Source organism: Balearica regulorum, chromosome 7, assembly GCF_011004875.1.
Source record: "Balearica regulorum gibbericeps isolate bBalReg1 chromosome 7, bBalReg1.pri, whole genome shotgun sequence".
Classification (NCBI taxonomy): domain Eukaryota; kingdom Metazoa; phylum Chordata; class Aves; order Gruiformes; family Gruidae; genus Balearica; species Balearica regulorum.
The window spans coordinates 33988075-34007783 of NC_046190.1; the positions used below are offsets into that span (position 1 = coordinate 33988075).

Consider the following 19709-nt stretch of genomic DNA (forward strand, 5'->3'; position numbering starts at 1 on the left):
AACCATATTTAACAACTAAAAGATTATTATGGAGCACACAAAAGGAACAGGTTTGTATATGAAAGCATCTACCTTTTACCTACTCACCTTTCAGACATTTGGCTTCATTAAGCTCCCAAGCATCGGTGCAAGAACGAGCATAAATGCCAGAATGCCAAGGTAAGGAACAGGCAGACATTGTAAATCTGTTCACAGTAGTGTTCCAGATTGGTGCTAAAATAAGAGTTATGAGCTACATTCATTTCAAGTAAATACAAGCATATCTATACTCAGTTCAGGCCTTCTTTAGTCATCATCTACTTGGGAAGAAAGGAAGAAGTTATAGCTTCTGTAGAAAAGCATTTCTTTTTCTCGGTGACAGAAAGTGAAAATGAACACACTCTGGCCCTTCTCCAGTTCAAGTCAAGCAGAGTTACACGTGCGAATCCCCGAGGGTGACATCTATCCAGCCTAATCTGGCCGCGCTTACCCACACTGTAAGCTCCCAGATCAAAAGTAGTTGGCTCAAGCCTCCAGAAGAAGAAAGGTTTCACAACAAAATATTTTTCCAAATAGAGGTTGGGTGCAAAAACTTACCATCTCTCCTTGTAACGAAAGCTTGCTTCCTTAAAGTTTGCTAGAAGGCATGATCTATACTAGTCACACCAGAAGAGCAATAGAAACTTATAGTGACCTTTCAGGTCTGTGCATCTTCAATAGTTTCTGTTATGAATGGGTAAGTGTTCTCCAGGCTTCCTAGAACAGGGAAACGAAGAGCAAGAGAAACCCTGGAGTCCTCCAGAACCTCAGCATTTCCCTCTAGCTTTCCATTCAAGTATTTCTACCCCTGGTTATTAATACTAAACAAACCCATGGATGCACTGAATAGTAACGAATCAGCAGCAGCTAATAAAATTAAACTAAGCTAGACAACATTGCTATACTGAACAAAACAGATTCTTCCCTCAAACAGCAATGACAAGAGCAGACAGAAAAGCAGCAGATGTGTGGTGACACAGACCTTCAGCTGGGAAGGCAAATGGGCAGGCCTTGGCAGTTGTGTAAATTCTGTGGTTTGATCCTGGAGGCTGTGGCTTCAGCCCCAGGTCCCAATTCCTTACCACAAACCACCAGAGACCTCTCTGAGTAAAGGCAAGGCCAGCTCCTTCTCAGTGAGGCTCCATCAAGTTTAAATATCATCCATGCAAAGGGCATCTGGCTTAAGCATCCTGCCATAGGCAGGGTTATTCAGCACAGCGATATGTAGGCACGAATTGGCTGGACTGAGAGATAGCTGAGATCCGTTCAGCTTGACAACCGGAGAAAATCCCCTGACCGCTTCCCATCCCCACGGGCTGCCTGTCTTGTCGGACAGCCCCTTGGCAACACAACTCAGCTGTCTTCTCTGAATCAGACACAGAGGACTGCAGAGTACTTAACATTGCCTCTATTCCAGAAGCATCCTGGGGACCTTAATCACGGCCCTGGGCCACGCTCCACTAGGCGTGTCCACACACTAGGCAAAAGGCACGGCAGGGCTTCTCTAAGGCAGGCCTGGTTGCTTGCAGCAGTGCCAGCAGAGCAGCAGCCTTTGAACCACTCCACAGTCTAGGGTGCCATCCCCAACACCCAAACATAACTAACAGCCTCTGCGTCTGAACACCGGGAACGAAGCGAACCTGGACAAGCACTGGTGGTCAAAGCCGCCCAACCTGTTGGCACTGGAGCTGGATTGATGAAAGCCACGCTGGGGCAGCCCCTGCTTTGCATTTTGGTGCAGATGTATACAGAGAAAGGAGTGAGGGCAGAGCTGAGACAGTGGGAAGCTTGGTGAGAGGGAGGGTGTCTGTTACTTGAAATCACTGTAAAGCACATTACAAATCTGTTAAATCATTGTGGGTTACCCTGTATTTCAGAGTAAATTAGTAACTTTTCAGAGGGAGTGAAGAAACTACCACTCCACTTTCAAATAATGAAAATGCTAAAAAACCTACACTTAACAGCTCTAAAACTGCAGCAAGTCACCCACCAACACCCACTCCTCTTGTCAGCAGGCTTTTTTCAGCTTTGCCTATTATTTGTGTCAAGCCAGCAATGTTCAATGTTTGCTGTGCTTATCTGCTCAACTTTAAGGAGCCCCAAGTGTTAAAATATGTACCTGTGCCACTGACCTCTTCCCCATGGCATTTTGATCTAAATAAGTAACAAACACAGAGTTTCCAAAATCATTTGGATTCACTGGCTGTGAGTGCATAGCTGTAAAAAATCTGCTTTAAGATTAACATCCAATTTTATTCATGCCTGAGGCTTCACCACAGCATCTATTTTTGTAAGATTAACAGCAAGGTCCCAGTTCTCCAGAAATGTAAAGAGTAACAGCCAATTGTAAAAGGAAGATGATGTTTCCTAACCTGCCCTGCTCACATCCAGGAAGGTACGTTTTCCCAGCCCTTCCCATGGTGGGTGTAATTTCTATTTGCATTTTTGCACCCACAACATACAGCATGTGTATTAGTCCTTCTGTCTCCCATTAGCTGAAATGCATTTCTGATGAAACTGTGGGTGCCAAAAAATACTAACACAAATCTCATACGTGCAAAGCGTCCCCGAAAGACAGCTTTTACTCTGGATGAATTAAGAAACAGACATCTTCCAGTACCTTGCACAACAGCATTCTGAATCATCTAACTTGAAAATACAAGTATAGAAAATGAGCACTTGATATTTCAGCTAATCCATTTGAAATGAATATACATGAAAACACCTCTTTTTGAACATGGCAATCGGAGGACAAATTGAGGGACATTTTTAACATAAGCGGCAGGGAAAAAAGTTGCTTTAAATAGTGCCTTTGATATCTGTCAATTAGAGCTATTGCATTACTGTCAACTTGCACTCCTTCTTTAGTCCTAGCCTTGCTGCATCCTACACAGATCCGTACAAATCAATTGTCTCTTGCAAACATGCGCTAACCACTGGAAAGTGAAATTAATAAAGCGCGAGAAAAGCTGATTCATAAAGCTGACACTCCTGTGCCCAACAACTCCAGGTTTCTCCCCTCCAGCTAGCTGTTTGAGATAGGCAGGCAAAGTGGTAAAAGATTATCAAATTGCAACTGTCATTCCTGACAAAATGCATCTCAATGCTGGAAGGAATTTTAGGTTTTAAGCTAAAACACCACCCCAAAGGCTTCCTCAGAGCCTGTCAATATCTGTACCTTGGATGGAAAGCTACCACTGAGCGCAGTGTGTCCAACATATAGAACCTGCCATGAAATGAAGTTCTTCATAAGAAAGCTCATTTCAGTCTTGGTTGGTAACAATAACAAGGAGACAAGATGAGACCATCAGTCTCAATTGTGAAGACAATGTTTTCCTCCCATATTATTCTGTCTGTCATGTTCCCTTCAGGTTCCAAAGGAATCCCTGTCTCATACATCATTATATCCCACAAAGCTTGAAAGCCTTCGGGGGGGGTTTCTTCCTGCCCACTGTACCAGCCTTGATGTCTGAGTACCTTCAGAACAGTGACAGAGGCCTCTGCCAGCAATAAAGGAGAACATCTGCATACCAATTAAACTGCTGAGCGCTGAAGAGTTAAAAAAAAAAAAAAAAAAGAGAGGGAGAAAGCCTTGAAAGTAAATCTGAGCCAAGTTCTAATTAATGCCCTAGGCCCCGATTCACCACAGCACTTAGGCATGTAGTTAACTTTAAGCATGTATTTAGTTCCATTGAAGTCAAAAGACAGCATCGAAGAGGCAAACTACATTAGCACAATTTAATACTCTTTGGGCTAATTAATCAGCCATAAAAATTAACTATGAGAACTGTATTCCTTATTTCCCTTGCTGTGACATTTCCAGATAAAAATACTTGGATGTGGCTGGAATAAGCAAAAAGCACTACCTTGTTTGCCTGTCATGGGCAGCAAAGTCCTGCAGCTGTGAAGGCCAGTCCCTAAGAGCAGCTAAAGGTCCTGAGCTCTCCGCACATCACAGTGTAACCTCTATGTGGTGGCAGCACGCAGGCACAAAAGGCACAGCCCTTGTCCTGAGGAGCGGTAATCTAAGAAATTAAAAGAATTGGCAAGAGATGAGGGAAGCCATCAGGCAATGGATGGCACACCAGAGACGTTCTTCCTTTTCTCTATAAAGAGGCATTTGCTCACTGCAGTGCATCAGTGTTAGTTTGGTCGGAGGTGGCAAGGAAGGGCAGCAAACAGGGCTGGGTAAATGCAGGAGGCTGAGGGCAGATGCCAGTTTGGAGACAGAACTGGTGAGGTACCAAGAGAGGCACTGTCAGGCAGAGCTGCGGGCAGAAGAGCAGTGCTGATGTCTAAAGGGTAGGCAGACTGGAGTCTCCTCCGGCCCCAAATGTGGTCAAGGGCTAAACTCTCCTCGATTTCAGTGGAGCAGGACTGAGCCCCGTAAAAAAAGAAGCCCAGAGCACAATCTCCAAATAGCTAAACAGTCCCAGATACGTCCAAACCTTTTCTCCGCTTGGTGAGCACAGCACGGCAAATGGCTGCCAAAACTGCACCAACAATACACAGGCCAGATTTGGGCTGAACATGGTCTCCAAGGGCCCAGTACAACCAATTTTTGAGCTGTTGACTTCACAAAGGCATGTGTACAACTAACCATTCGGTAAATCAGGATATGCAAGGGGAAAAGCTTGCTGATAAGGGTCATCTTGCTAGGATTTCTGCAAAAATGAAACCACAGAAGGTTTGCCAAAGTAACATTAATGCTGTACACGGACCTACAAAAACTAGGAAATTGAGAGTGGGGGACATAAACTCCTGGCTGACAATACTTCTTTATCTCATCCATTATGAAAACAAAAAAGAACAAAAACAACCCCCAAAAAAATTAGAACGCCATGAGCATAAAAGAAAGTACCAGCGCAGCTTTTCAGATTAACTCTGAATTTTCTTGCTTTCATTGGTTTAAGAGCTCTATTGTTACTCTCTTGGTTTTTTAATTGCAGATACTAAAAATTCTTTTATCTTTCGAAGTCCTTAAAGTCTGTTATATAAATACGTAATTAAAGCCTCTTTCAACTGGGTATAATTTACTCTATAGTTTACAACAGCTGCACTAGAGCTATTACAGTTTATCATTTAAAAGCCTAATTAGGGGCTTCTTAATTAGTGGATCCTTCAGTCACTAGACTGTGACTGTGTAAAGGATGCTTGGCAGCTATTGCATGTTACAAATCTGCATGAAATGTTTGCATGAAAACAGGGTGTGGACAAGTCCAAAAAAGCATGCATTGTCCCTGCAGGTCAGCCCATCTGAACATGCAAACCTCCACGCTACATCTAGGCTCTCCTCTCCAAGCGCACGGCGGGTCTGCGCACAGCCTTTCCCTCGTGCACATGTTGCAGGGAACTGCCAACACATGCCGAGGCAAGTCCCAGCCTAGCCGAGCTGACCTGCTACGACGGTCTGCTCTGATGTGACCACTCTCATGTTCAGAGCCGAAAGAGAGGACGGGACCGTGTGCGCTGACTGCTCGGGCTGGCTCTCCTATGGCTTGTCAAATGCCTTCTCCAGCAAACATAGCTCCTCACTGCTGTGCTCTCTCCCTCGGGAGCTTTGCATCGTGGTGGATTCAGGGGCAGTTCCTCTGTGGTGCCAAAAGTACCCACATCACTAGAAGGAGGAAGACAGAATCCAGTTACTGCCTCTCATTTATAGCCACTGACACAGATTTCTTATTAATCACCACCAGATTAGCAATCGCTGAGATTTTAAGTGCAATATTTGCTCAGGGAAGGGACTGTACCTCCTTCATCCTTCCCCCTTGGGTGGCACGGTGCTGGGGAGAAGCTGGTGGAGCCATAGCTAGTCTTTACTGGAATCGCTCACTGGCGCGAGCCTCATACCAGCTTGTGGCTCACAGGACTAGTGAGCAAAGAGCTCTAACAGACCATACTCTGAAGAACTCGTGGGGTTTTGTTAAGTTTTCATCTACTTGTATCACAGCAGCAGTGTTACAGAGTCAGATTTGGGGCCTGCCAGCATTTGAGAGCATTGCTTTACACAGTACAGTGACAAAATCCTGAGGTTTTATTGACTGCAGGATAATATAAATCAGCTATTGAAAACCTGTATCATTAGCGCTATTGCTTTCCAGTGGTAGATAGCTGCAGTAATGGATTGGCCTCTCCATCTCATCCTCCCACTGGAAAACAACATATACAGGACCGATCAATAACCTGATCTAAGTTACTTGTAGACATGTCAGGTGCAAATATCTCCCTTTCTCAAAGGTTTTAAAGATCAGATATTTTTGCAAAATTTAAGCCAGGCAACAAATTGCTTTGGATAAATCGTCGTTATGGCGGAGAACAGCATAACCAGATCCACCCACATTGTTACAAGGAAGTTTTAAATAGACAGGCTATAACTTTATTATATGCATGTATTACTTTGCAGGGTCAATAGCTCAAGATGTTCCTTTGCAACAGGATAAATTTCCATTTGAAAAGCATTTTCTGTAATACTCACATTGCTGAGGAGTCTCTGTTTGACAGGAAATAACTAGATTATTTCATTGTGGGGTTCACCTCTAATTTCTACAGCTGAAATCCTAAAACACCTTCCAAATCAGTACTAAAATCCACTGCCATTACTAGGGCCAGGATTTCATCCTATTGTGTCGCAACGTGTTACCCAGTTAATTTAGTGTTGCCAAATCTGAAGTCAATGGAAATCCTACAGGTCACAGCCTTGTTTCCCCACGGATCAGTGGAGAGGCTAGAGAGGTGTTTAAGGGCCTTCCCGATATAAAGATGGCATCACTTTCACCCCATCAGTATGATTAAAGCAGGTACACGCACTTCTTCCCCTTACTCTGCGCTCTGTCACTTGCACACAAACAGAGGGGATATACTAAGAAGATTATAAAGCAGGTCAGAGGGGAGCTGAAGCACAGGTCTTTCACAGTTGTTATGTTACAGCCTCCAAGGGCGTCCATGGACACATAAAGAAGCCAGAGTCCTGGCTGTCCACTGAGTCCCACTGTGGCACTGACATCAAGCCAGTCTTTTTGGGGGAGAACAGACAAACACTAGAGCCAGAGCTTTCTGAAAGGTGGGCTGTCACCTTCTGAAAACCCTTGTGGCAAGCCACCTATGGACTCAACTGAGAACTCCACAGGGACATCATATTTCTTTGAGCTGACCTTCCTAAAAAACTTTGCATGCCAAATTTCTGGAAATCCTTGCACCCTAAATCAAACACCCTTTTAAACAGGTCCTTGTTGTGCACCACTTACATTGTGTGACCCACATGGCACTAATGCCTACTTTCTTCAGTAAGTTCAGTGGCATCCAAAGTGATGCCATGGAAATGATTTTATCTGATTTCATTTCGTATTGACCTCTGACACAAGAACAGGGATGGCCTTTCAGAAGAGGAAGAGGCCACAGTAACGTAGTGGCCACAACCATAAAGCAGAGGTGAAGGCTGAAGACAGAGGAGAACACAACATCATGTCAATATGCTTTATTTTCAACTAGTTCTACTCAATTTGCCTTCTGACCCCAAGAACGTACCATGAACCTCCTTGTTTTTGCAGCAGGGCAGACATGGCCCTACCATGGAAAACGCTGGCAGAGCAGAGCAGCAGAGCAGCCAGTGGCTCGGTGAGGCCAAGGACCGTCTGGAGCACAGGGCCTGCAGAAGCCAGGCGAACGTGGTCCCGCCGTGGCTCCCAGCAGGAGAGCTCACCACCTCCGCTCCCTCAGCAATGGGCCACCTCGGCAAGGAATCAGAGCACCTGCACTGAGCCCACCAATGTCCCAGCTCCAGCCCCACGGCTGCTACCTGAACCCTTGGGTTCAGAAGAAAGAAATGGATCCCTCTGGCAATCAAGAGATCCCATTTTAAGGAGGCAGGATCATGGATTATCATTTTGTGTAGTCCTCTGCTGTTCTCCTCCCCCTCTCTTTTTTTTTTAATAAATGAAAAGACACCAGAAGAGCTCAGCATCTTCTTTCAAAACTTCTCTATTTCACTAACTTGTTCCAACCTCCATCATAGCTCCTTCCTTGTCAGCAACTGTACCACTGCGCTATACCTCTGCCCACGCACAATGCACTGGTTGAAGGTATGAACTGGAATCGCTTCGTTAAAGGAACAAGCAGGCATCCCAGAGACTGACACAGCTGCTATTTGCATGTAAAAGAGGAAAAGAAGGTGCATGACTGAGCCCAAATTAGCATGAGCAAAGCCTCCCACCTCATTTGCAAACTACAGCTTGCACGGTGGTGCTAATAGAAGAGCACACTATCCTCACAAAGACAGATTTCTACCTCAGCTATAAGGAAACTTGGCTAACAGTGGTTCACAGAATTTAGCATCACATGAACTTTTAAATCCCCGTTTTCCTAAAATTTACAGAGGGCTAGAAAAAGAGAAACAGTGGATGCAGCGTGAGCTGGATATGCCCAGCTTCATTTCCAGCTTGATTCCTGATGGCTCTACCTCAGCGAGAGCCATATTTTCTAAGGCCTCCATCTCTTCTGTACCCCTAGATTTTAGAATGTCCAGAAATATTCACAATGCTCAGTGCATCTAAAAATGAAAACTAAAATAAGCAGGGCAAATGCAGATCTAACGCGCCGCGTCTCATTTCCATCTTTTGAGACACGAGGACTAAACCTCCTTTTCACCATCAGTTGTTTCAAAGAGATGCTGTGGGGATTCATTTATGTCTGCAAAGTCTTGCTGAAGACACACACTTCATAAACTGTAAGATTTCTGGATTTTAACCTGATCTCTGTCTCTTTATCTGGCTACGTACACACATACCTAAGCATCCATGCCTGTGCACATACCTACTGAGTCATAAAAAGAGGATTAGATGTCTCAGTAGACTATTTAAGCAGTATAATTTTGTTAAGAACTGTCCCCCAAACCAAAATGCATTTTGAGGTCTTGTTGCAGAGAAGTTATGGACTCTCTTTACTTTATCATCATACTTTTATGGAAGTTGTTGGAACAATTCAGTGCCTCCGCTATTTCCACAGTAGGTTTAGCTCATCCGAGAGACTAGAAAGAACAGTAAATGCAGACATTAATGGTAATAAAATCAAAGCTAAGCCCTACGTGAAGAGAAACAAATTCCAAAATGAAAAATTCGATTACACAGTACCTGTCTCCTGTCTTGACTTCCTCATTATACGTAGAAATTAACCCTGTCGTTAAGTACTTTGATCAGGCTGTACATAAACAGCTTATAACAGCATGAAATCTACCACAGCAAGCAGGCAAATGAACAAGGGGAGAAATACTGACATGTGGGGCTGCTGTCAGACATCAAGTGCTCCTAGTCCCTCGGGGCCAAACTGCTAGAGTAAATGGGGTTACTCCAAGGATTAATTGCTCCCTCCTGGTTTGCACTACTTCCAGAAAGTTTCAGTAATAATATCTAAGAGGCTATCATTTGGCAATCAGTAGCATCTTTTTAAGATCTTTGAGAGATTTGTAAGTTGGGCTGTTGTAACTCTTCTTAGGCTAAAACTCAGTACAGAAATTCCCAGCCCATGACTGAGCTGTAGTAGCATGCGGTCAAATTGGTCCATGTTTGCATTGCTCAGAAATGAGGTATGGCACCATTTCACACACTCCAGCTCCAAACATTTGTCACTTAAATTTGGAGAATTTCCAGGCACTAATACATATCATAAGCAAGATTTCTGGGCAATTGGGGGCGGGGGGGGAGGTGTCTGGTTGGTTTGTTTGTCAGGATTTTAGAGCAGAAGTTGCTTTCTTCTGGGATGCATTTAACTCAATGTAACTTTACTGACTTGTAATACTACCCAAATTCATTACTCAAATGGACTGCTACACAATCAGAGGTGGTCAGGCCAACAGAGTCTCTTCCCAGCTCTGTCCCTGGCCTGCCATGAGTCCCTTACCATCTCTGAGCCCTGTTTTCAAGCAGCTTTGTCTCCTGTTGGCTCTTTCCACCTCTCTGTTCAAGAGACCCTCAGCATGGAGATGGACTGAGGGTGGCCAGGGGCCTGAGCAGCACCTGGGGGAACTCTGTTTTGTTTAGAAAGTACAGCTCAGATGCTTGCTCCTCTCTGTTCTCCTATCTTAGCTGCAATGGGGTTTCTGGTGATTTGCCAATCACAGGAGATACAGACGGAAGGGAGAAATCCTGACCCAAGAGAGGCAAAGGCAGTTTCCCACTGTCTTCAAGGCGGCCAAGATTTTACTTTTAACATCCTAATAAAAGTTTGGAAAAACACTAAACAACCCCGTAGATCATTTGTTTCCGTATGCATTGCTAAACAGACTGCAGAACAGACATTGTATTATCCCTACAGGCACGAAAGTCCAGTATTTTCCTCTGCTTCACACAATCCCTTTTTTTTATTGCATTGCTACAATCAGCTCCAGGACATTATAGCAAGACATTGTTCAAAATGGCTATCACCACAATTTAGACAAATGCAGTCCTAGAACAAAACAGCTCAGACAAGATATCACAGGCACTGTGGAGCTTCCCAGCATACTGTTCTTGCTCTATAAAACTGCATAACTGTTCTTACTCATGCCCCACATACCAGTTGTGTGCACACAAAAGCGGTCCTTTCCAGATCCACAAACACTCAGACACTCCTTTCTGTACAGTCATGCAAAGAATGCAACTGTGCCACACCAATATGGGTATACACCAGGCAAATAATACTATAGATTTGGATAGACTTGGAGGCTTTGACCTCAGCTACTGAGGGGGTGGGCACTTTGAGGTAAAGGTCTGTAAAGGTGAGAGGATGAGCAGTCACTCACCTGCTGGGCAGAGATCAGAGGGCTCGCCGGAGAGGGCAGCAGGGAGGAAAGGTGCTCACAGAAGGCAGTTTGCAGGGGATGGAGCTAGCTGGAAGCAGCATTTTTACATCTGGCTCTAATGAACCGGACCAAACTCTTTCAGCACATGTGTAGTCCTAGTAATAAAGCAAATAAGACATTTCTTTTGAATTTGCAGTTCGTGTTCAAATTCATTTACTTAAGTATTGGTGGGTATTTTGCCGACAGTAAAAGTTGCAGTAAGGGTATACCTGAAATTTCTAGCAAACCTAGAAGCGCCTAACAATCCAGGCTGCAAACGCACATTACATATACCAAAACTACCATATCATTATCATTTGACACTTTTACAATATGTCAGCTTCCTTTCTAAAAATAATTTCCTATTAATAGCAATTTTATGTAACGAGCAGCACGCCAGGGATTCCTCGCAGATCCCATTCCTGAAGAATTCCCAGATTCAGCAAGGCAATCAAATCTCATCTGCAAAGTCTTCTAGTGATTACCCTCTTTCATTCAACTCTTCAGTGGTCTGGAGCTGGCTCTTGTTCCCACTGTACCCAGTGACCAAATCCAGCCTTCCTGGTGAACTGCAGTATGCAGAGCAGATTAAAGGCTCCAGTCCTGACCGAGTAAGACGTTTTTAAGCATGTCTTACCTGTAAGTGAATGTGTTGCTTCAGTAATCAATAGCATCACCTAAATGTACCATCAAGCAGGTTGTTAAACACCTGTCTGTACAGCTGGTGCCATAAACTGGGAAAACTCCCTGGCACAGCTTTGGAACTGCTCTAGAATAACTCACGAGTAATGTACATTGGCACTGAAACGCATCAGTCGGGAAAAGCATAAACAAGAGGAGCAGAAGCAGCTACGTGGCACTGCTTTTCAAAACACACTTTATGGTTGCTGGGAGGCAAGGCCTGAGCCTTGGTTTAGGTTTAAAACTGAACTTGGGAAGGAAGGCAGCTGCTCAGGGCCCAGACGAGTCACAGAGGGTTTGTGAAGAAGCTGGCCTACCTAAACAACTTTCAGGGGATGGTAAAAATTGTAGTTAAGATAAACAAAGTTTTATTAAAGGTTTGTTTTTACTAAATCTTTCTTCCTGCTGTTAAACTGGATTTAAAGCAGCATGGTAACTTAATTCCACTGGTAACAAATCCCAGCCAAGGAGAACAGCATGTATCCAAATGCAGTTGGATCTGGCAGGTAGGAACGTCCAGCTGCAGAGTAAGGAATTACACTATGGCTGCCCCTTGCAGGAGGTGAGCCCTGGGGCCAGAGTCTCACAGACATGACCAGGACACTCAGCCCCTGCAGCTGCCATCGAAGCTAATGGGAATTGCTGGTACTCAGCACCAGTGAGGCTTTGTCTCTAGGAGAGGAATTAATGATTGATCATGAGCTCATTGATTACAGCAGGAGTCCACCACAAAGACACACCCTTGAAAGGAACTTAAGTTTTCAGTCCTCCCCTTGGAGTACATGTACACCTATGGACTGCCCTCTATAAGATGATATATGAACCCCAGACACGCATCTGAGAAGTTGGTATCTCAGCACACCCCCAGCGTTCCCATCAGGGAAAACCTCTCCAGACAACTGCAGATTAAACGTTGGGAAAACATCGCTTTGATAGGTCCAAGCCTTCCTGACAGCAGGCTGGGGCTTGTGCCTAGGAGAACACAGGCCTACTGAAAAGCATGCTAAATACAATTGCCTTCAGGAGACGATAAATGTCAGGAAAGCAGTACACAAAGCATTTCCAGGCCTGAGTCAAAGAACGAAAGCATGAAGCTCCTTCGTACAAGGTCTAACTCCCTTTCATATCTGCAGGCCTCAGAGGTGTTGTCACGTACAGAGCATGAGTCATGGATATCTCCAACATCCCTTCTCAGCAGTCTTTATCCTATCACTCTGTCACTGGTCCTCTGCTAAACAGCAGAAAGTCATGGAGAAATAGTTCTTCCTCATTTTATCTGCATGTGCTCTCCAGAGACTGAATAATAACGAAAGAAGAAAGGAAAATATTAGCACTTTCAGAGGTCTGTCCCTGTTACAGAACTCCTCACTTCGTCATGAAAAGCATCATGGTGCATCTGCCACAACAGCTATCATTCAGAGGTGAATCTCTGCAGAGGTGCCTACTCAAAGATGCAGGACTCCTTTGGAAATGGGGCCTGGTCGCCCTCTTATTTTCCCTGCAGTCTGCATTTGCATTCAGACTCCGTAACTTCTGATTGCTGCTAGGAAGAGCTGATAATGACATGCCACAGGTTTCTTACAAAAATAAGACAACCTTGCCTTTTGGAAGTGCCTCCCTGTTCTTTTGCTCCAAAAAGACTTCACTGCTAGTAACACGGACCAGATCTTCAGTGACTGTAAATGGACAATGCTCTGTTGAATTTCTTGGATTGGCAGTTATTTACACCACCCAAAGATCCTGCATACCATCCAAGCCAGTACTTTGCCTATTGTGCACTCTCTTCCTCAATGAGATTAGGTATCATGACTTAGAGAACTGAGTCAATAAGAATCGATATGGTATTAATGGGGCATCTTGGTTTCCAATGTGTAAAAATAATGTGTGGCTTGGCCACTTGGTTCTCAAGTAAACAGCCTGAAGAGGCCATGGAGGGTGAAAAACAGAAACTGGTATTCCTTTCTGTGGAATGGGATAAGAAAGAGCTGTGCCTGTAGAAAGAACTCGCTTGGTAACACTCTTCCTTCATTTCCAGCTGTTGTAATGAGCCGAACAATCCTAAAGGGACAACTCTTGAAATGCTCTTGGATTACTTGTGAAGCATGTATTAATAAATTGTATCAAATTACTACGTTTGTGGTCTTTTTTTACTAAGTGCATTTGTTTCTCTTAATCACAAACTCAAACAAGAGGAATAATGGCAGTAACACACTGAAATGTGAAAGATAACAGTGGAACAATTACTGGTGGCTGCCAACAGCTTCAATCAAGTCAATGAGCTTACAGCCTGAGCCTCTCCTGCCCGGCCACTGCCACCATCAGCATCAGTTCCTGCAGAGCACCACGTTGTGTAGCAGACAAGTGTCCCCTCATCTGCCATTTAGATCTGAAGTGATTCACTTAGAAAGAGTAGCTACACATGCCATGACAGATAGCGGTCACTTTGATGAGGTTTTCTGGTGGTATGATTTCCTCTGAATTAGGAGTCTGAATATCCCATCGGCACATCTGAATGGACTGTTTCCCAGCAGAGAGGAAGATTATTTCCGTTCCCAGGCAGCAGCCACAAGGCTGGTGGTGTAAAAGGAACAATTGTCCAGATTACACCGTAGTAATTCAAATGGTTAACTAATGCACAGGAGAACAACTCTCCGCACAGCTCCACCCTTCACTGCTTTATCATCACCACTAATCAAAAACACATCCAGGTAATTTTTGTCATTGGTTCCAAGTTAAAAGAGAAACTAAAGACTTTGCTGATCTGAAATTGTTAGTGCTTGGCATTTAAAAAGCTCTTCAGAGCACCTGACAAACAAATTACTTCCTCTTTTAAGAAAATTTCTTTTTTTGGGGGGGAGGGGAGAGGGGTTTGTTTTTCAGGGGATGACAGGGGAATGTTTTTCAAGTAGTTGGTTGAACAAAAGCGCTCATGATTTTCCTAGAAAATATGTGAAAATTAATCAGCCCACTGCAGCCAGGTTCCTTATTCATCTGTGTCCAAAGGCTGGATTCCTTGGCATGAAGAAGGCACAAGCCATGGCTGACATCTCCCTGCTCCTGAGACTGTCATGACGTCTCTCTGCCAAGTGCCTCTCTCCACAGCCTCTCCTCTCCTGGGCTTACCTGCATTTTCTTCCCTACCTCCAGATAGGTAATTTCATTGAATTTGATCAAAAAGGTATTTCCAAGCACCTGTCAAATTTGGATGGAACTAGTCAGGCTATCCAAAGGTACACAGGAAGAAGGGCACGCTTGCACTGCAGCCAGATTTTAGTGGCGTGCTGAAAATTCAGCACCTGCATTGCTGTAAGCCTGAAGAAGAGCTTCATCACACCTCCACAGTACCAGGTGCTCTGGGGTGGGATCCCACAGAAAGGAGCACAGTCCTGGCAAATCCTGTGCCCTAGAGACTGCCTCAGCCCCAGTCCAGTACCCCAGAGGCAGCTACTCCAAGGAGTAGTGTAGGAACAACCATCCCCTGCAAATGGAAGCCAACTTCTCGCTGCAGCAGTGGGCTGAAAGCAAGCACAGGGCACTTTCCTATGGACAAAGGCAGGGATGGCATTCCCATCCTTCCTCTTAATGCCAATATGCAAAACCCAGCTACCTGTGAGAAGACTAGACCCTATCCAACAGGCAACTTACCTCCTCCTGACAGCTAAGTGTTCCTTCTACAGCCAGCATATTAAATGAGATTTCAATGTGGGCAAGCAGGAGGCCAGATGCGAGTCTAGAAGTAAGGGTGTTTATTTCTTACTGACCAGCTTGATAGCAGAAGTGCCATGGTCATTCTTTCTAATTTCAGGGACCTTTTAAATAAAGTTCCACTCCAGAAGCCAAGCATGAAAGGAGAGGAATGAAAACTCTTTGATAGATAAGATATTACAAGAGACTGTCAGAAGCTTGGTAGGAGAATGAAATAACACTCTGGATACTGTCATTGGAAACAATAATGAAAGAGTACACCATTTTCTTAACTGAAGTACTATCAAATCTATGTTACTGCCACACAACATATTTTTCCTCCAAAGGTGCCAATTTCAAGCTATGACTATTGATCTCTATCTAACACTCAAAATTAACTGCACTACTAAGGAAAAGTGGCACCAAATCGTTTGAGAACATCAAACAGTAAAAAGCCAATGGGGTCAAATCAAGGTCAGAATTTGATGAGTAGGGTGTCAGAAATTTAATCCATTTTGTCTAAGATAATGTATAGAGCCACTGTTGGGTTTTCTTTTTTTCCTTTCTTTTCTGTAATTTTTTTATGCCAGCTTCTCTCAAAAATATCACAAAACCAAACTTTTTTTTATGAACTTTTTTCCATGACTGGAGAGAGAAAAGATCAAATGGACTGAACACAGATGGCAATTATGCCTCTGTTTATTTCCTAATGAGTCACAAGATTATTTTTTGCCTTCTGCCACATCATTTCAGAATACAAGAAAACCTTAACTTGAAGGAGACAAAGTAACACTGTTAAAAGTCCCAGTCCAGCAAGGTACTTCAGTAAATTTAAAAAAAACCCCAGCCCTTTAACCACAAGTGAAGTCCCATTCACTTAAACTCAAATTCAGACATGATGGGTAAATCTGTTCCACCAACTGGTGAATGTGGTGGCTATCAAATTCATTAGTGGTCTCATGACAAAATATTCAACAGCTCTTCGTGACACATTGCATTTATGTCTCAGCATTTGGAGAAAATTAAGTCCTGAACTATGGCTCGAGAAGGCTTTCCCTCTGCCTCCCCACCAGAGCCTGCAGTGCCCGTGCCCTCTAAGCACCTCACCCCCCACCTGCCCAGGATATCCCCCAGCCCCGGAGACTTGACTGAACTCGCACCCAGACTGAAACCCAGATTCAGAAAGCCTGGCTACCTCCCACACTAGCGACAGTACAGCTACGAACGCGCCGACCCAGTGCTGGCTGGGATCTCAAACTTGGCTGTGGCCACTTTCTTTTAAAACCCAGGCTGAGTAACTGATTTGATAGTGGCTCCGTCTGCTTGTCATATCACAGTCTAGTAATTAGCATGCACTTGAAAGGAAGCAGAAGACATGTATTCATCAGTTCAAACCCGTGTCTCTCACCTCCTCAGAAGGTGCCTTAACCACAGGGCTTTGGACAGGGGACTCCCCTCTTATTCCTACTGAAATCATGCAACAAAAATTCAGGCTTTGATCCTAAAAGGGCTGAATCTTCAGCCCCGTGATTAGGACACACGGCTTGAAGAGATGAATCCTTTATCTGAGGACCCTTCATATGTTTTAGGCAGTAACTGGGGGTGGATAATATGAATTTGGAACTTGTCAGGAAGAGTCTGAGTGTGACCTCCCACCTCCTACCAGAATACACAATATGCAAAAGAGGATCCATTTTAAAGGGAGAGCAAGACATACGCTCCTCTCTGAAACAGCGCTACCTCCGTGCTGGAACACACTTGCTTTCTGCAGTAGTAGGTAAAGACATCTCTACTCAGAAGATGGCTGGTGCCTCAGAAACACCCATGTCCTTGGGATATTTCTGTTTCCTGGCTCTAGGGGTTCCCCCTTCAGCATCTGGGGATTCCCACAGGCACCTGGGAGCTTCAGGCTTATCTATCCCAAGGACTTTCAAAGACATGCACAACTGGTGTGGCGAAGATAGAGCACAGTTAGGTTGAATAATTTGTTACCTAAAAATGCTTCTGACAGATGGCGAGGCTGTTCTGGAACACTGTGAACATAACAGATTTTGGGACAGGGTGCTGAAGAGAACTGATTTTAGTGAAAAGTTGGATTTTTATCAAAATGACCTTTTTCATTCCCAGTGCCTGCCTTGCATAGAAAATTGCGAAGAAATTTCCAAAATTTGACAAGAAGTTCAACATCCCAGTGACTTACAGGAGCTTAGATGTCATTATCCTTCACGGACCATTTCCTGCAACTGGACTCCAGGTCCAACAGGCGTCTTTGCCAGATGTTCCCATGACGTATCACAACAGCACAAGACAGCAGAAAACCATCATTCCCATAAAAAAAGCCCTGAGTTTAAGGAAGAGAATCGGTCATTTGACCTGAAGACTTGCAAGTTCCTGAATCTGATGTGGAAACCAGTCGCTTCTACCTTGCATTTTTTCCCCCCTCTCAAAAAAACCTAAAGTTTTCCACAAGAAATAAAATATTCCAAATCCATTCTAATTATCAATGCATTTTCAGGCTACATTCCTAAAGAAATGAGGCTTAGTTGTTGGCACTACGTGTCCAACGGTCAGTTCTGGGTCCCTTCCCTTCCCGTCTCCTCAACGCCTTTGGAAGCTACCCGACAGACAGGGAAGGGGGAAGGAGCTGTGAGTGCTGGGTGGGAAGAGTAGATAAAAAAATCCTTAGTTCTGTTTTGATACTTTGCAACCACAGTACAGACCTACATGCCAGATCAGCAAGTCTCTGAGGTTTGAGAGGAAACACTGCCAAAAGATGGTGTTTCTTTAACTTTAAAAAAAAAAAGTTGAAACCGTTTATTACTACGTGATGTATCCCATCTGAAACTTTCAGTTTCAGTACTTACTTATGTGACGTATATATCAAATGGAGAAGGATCTTACTAAAACCTTCCAGGATGAAAACCTTCACATTAGCCAGTCTAGACATTTTCTAGCAAATACAAAAGTGGGATTAGATGGTGCTGCTATTCTGACTCAAATGAACAGAAAATTAATAAAAAAGAAAAACAACCTCTTGAACAAAAACAGGTAAACATTAGCTAAAAACAAGCTTAGTGTGAGATGGTGAAATGCTACAATATAGCTTATTGAGGTAAATCCATTAGAATTCCACGCACTTTTTAAAGCACATTTAAAGCATGTATGAAATTATGTATTTGTTTGTCTTATGATTATGGAGAAACTTTTTTTAAGAAAGAACCTAATTTAGCTTTCTAAATTAGAGTGCAAACCAGTCTCATTGGCTTCTACTTGGTACTTAGCTTTCTGCATATCTCGCTACTAAGTTAAGAGCGTACTGAATTTGTAGTGTCTACTTAATCCCTTATCTTACTTCAGACTCCTTTTCTAAAAAGTTTCACTGTAGATGAAAATCACTGATTTCTGACACTTTACTGCATAGCTAGGCAAAAGGATCATGGGGCATGTGGCACAGCCTTAGGGAGATACTTGAGTTAAATTATACACATCTGTCTGCCCAAGAAAAGGTTTTCTGTTTGCTTTGGAATAGACTTTGAATACATTTCTTTTTTCCAAATTCCTGGTAATTTTCCTGGCTTAGTTTCTACTTATATATTCCACAGAAGAGGTAAAGGTTACTGGTGTATTAATATTACTTCTGTACGATGCTGTATGTTTTCAATTAGGCTCACTCCCACAATGATTTCCATATCTAGCCACTTGCTCTTCTTATTTCTTGATAAGTGATGGCCCCTATCAGGAAGTCGGGGGCGAGTCTGTTACTGCTTTGAGTAAACAGCCTAAAGGTCATTTTAGATGTTGGCTTTGACACTCTTGGTTCAATAGACACCCACCACAGCTGTCACCAGTAAGCAGAAGTTAACCTCATGGAAAAATAGCCTTTCAGTGGGTCCTGTTGTCTCATCAACAGAACAACCCACCAGTGGGCACTTACTGGTGGAACGAGGAAAATCCTATCCAATTCCACTCACTGACACCTGACAGAGGCATTTGGTCTGAGGTCATGATCTAGGTGCTGTAGGTCTTCCCTGAGGTCTGCTAAGGTTATGGGAAAGTCCTTGACTTAATGGGGTCTCCAAGTCCCAGTGTGTCCACATGTGTGCCACAGTTGTTCTAGCCAGTGCTCAAGGACCTTTTTAATGAGATTTCCCACAGCAGAAATGAAAGCAGCAGACGGCATCCCAGCTAGATGCACACCACTGACTTCTGCAGGAATGGCTATGTACACTGGAATTTGAAGGGGTAAAACCCATGGCTAATATTGGACCCCCGCTTTGGGTGTCCACCAGCACAGCTGTTACACACCCCCCACCACCCCCCAACCTAGACTTCTGCAGGTATTGTTTCTTTCCTTCTGCTCCCGCAAAATTAATCAGTAGGAGGCACAGCTTTGCCAAAACAGATGCATCCACTGGTGGAGCATGTTACCAGTACACAGCACCAGTGAGCCTCTCCATCAGTAAAAGGTCATTACATGACTGACACGCCTGGCCACCTTCTCCCACACACATCTTCA

At 44.0% G+C, this 19709-nt stretch overlaps 1 long non-coding RNA gene across 1 annotated transcript in view; it reads right to left on the bottom strand.

Annotated features, from left to right (window-relative positions):
• LOC142602643 (uncharacterized) overlaps positions 1 to 19709 on the bottom strand; it is a 60431-nt gene that overhangs the window by 2692 nt on the left and 38030 nt on the right. Inside the window, exons 11-12 of the long non-coding RNA XR_012836400.1 lie at positions 10790 to 10944; positions 577 to 735 (exon numbers count right to left, since the gene is read on the bottom strand). This is a non-coding gene — a long non-coding RNA (uncharacterized LOC142602643). The remainder of the gene's footprint in view (positions 1 to 576; positions 736 to 10789; positions 10945 to 19709) is intronic.